Source organism: Gracilinanus agilis, unplaced genomic scaffold (genome assembly GCF_016433145.1).
Source record: "Gracilinanus agilis isolate LMUSP501 unplaced genomic scaffold, AgileGrace unplaced_scaffold46980, whole genome shotgun sequence".
Lineage (NCBI taxonomy): Eukaryota > Metazoa > Chordata > Mammalia > Didelphimorphia > Didelphidae > Gracilinanus > Gracilinanus agilis.
Window position 1 is genome coordinate 1 of NW_025381333.1, and position 1,276 is coordinate 1,276.

A 1,276-nucleotide genomic window follows, 5' to 3' on the forward strand; every position below is an offset into this window, starting at 1 on the left:
TTTTTTTTTTTTAAGTTCAAAGTCAAAAGCCCGAATCGGCTGGCCTGACCTCCCTCCCAAGGTGGTTTGGGCTGGACTGGCCGGCTGAGTCCCACTGGAGGCAAAAACGTGCTCTTGCTTTTAGCAAAAGCATGGCAAGGAAAGTCACTTTCCTTTTTTAAAAAAGTGCTCAAAAGAGCTGAGCCAGACGGCCAAAAAGCAGGCATGGCTATCGTTAGGCTATCTGGAAGATTTAGAGTTCGAATTTCGACCTTCTGGTTCGCCAAATTATAAATATTAAAAATGATAAAGGCTGGTATAAATATATAAATTCGTATTTTAATTAAAGCCATGCTGATAGATAAAATCATTAGACCACGCGCTTGTAAGCATTCAAAACTGCTGCCTCCATTTTGTTTCCTGTCTCCTGGAAGCGCCTACTCGCAAAAGAGAGCCACTCCCTCCTAACCCAGGACATTTAAACCCTCTCTGCGTAGATGTAGACCTCCCCATGCCCCCAAAGACCCGGAAACGGAAACCCGTTGGACCACGGGAAATGTAGTTTGATACATTTCCCAAATTTCACTTTTACAATTCTTACATATCCCTTCCATATCACAAATTATCTCCATTGCAGTTTTGATATAACTTGGGTAAGTATAAGAAATGAAAGGGGTACTCTGTAAGAAATGATGAGCAATTTTTTTTAACTTGGAAAGAATATCATGAGATAATGAAGAGTGAAATGAGTAGAACCAAAAGAACATTACATATAGCTACAGGTTTAATATTTGAAGAATACCTTTCCACCAACTCTGCTATCTTCCAGTGAGTTGCCAGAATGTTGAACACAAAAGGAAAAAGGAGGGGGACACAACATATATTTTCTAGACCCTTTAGAAAACATAGTGTTGTTCCTTTGGCAATATATATGCAAATATACAAGAAGGATGATATTGTAGATATCAAGCATATGGGCGCAGTTCAACAGGGAATAATCCACAAATGTTACCATGGCAAGATCACACAGATCTATAATGTTACTCAACATTCTCTAAGCAATATTGTAAACAAGTTAAGGGCAAGTTTCTACCCAAGAGAATTAATGTACATATTGAGCATATTAAGTACTCTAAGAGTAAAGATAGTTTCCTGAAGTGAGTAAAAAAAAAATGGTAAGAAGAAGGAAGCACCTGGGTTCAATGGGCTCCACCCAGAGAAGCACACTGTGAGAATGAATGGCAATGAACCTGAGCTGTTGGAACCAATCTCCTACGAGTTCATGGCATAAATGACG

General features: G+C 39.3%; 1 pseudogene; it reads left to right on the forward strand.

Moving 5' to 3' along the window:
* Positions 1-820: 820 nt before the first annotated feature.
* On the forward strand, positions 821-1,270 carry LOC123255459 (annotated as a pseudogene).
* Positions 1,271-1,276: the final 6 nt, after the last annotated feature.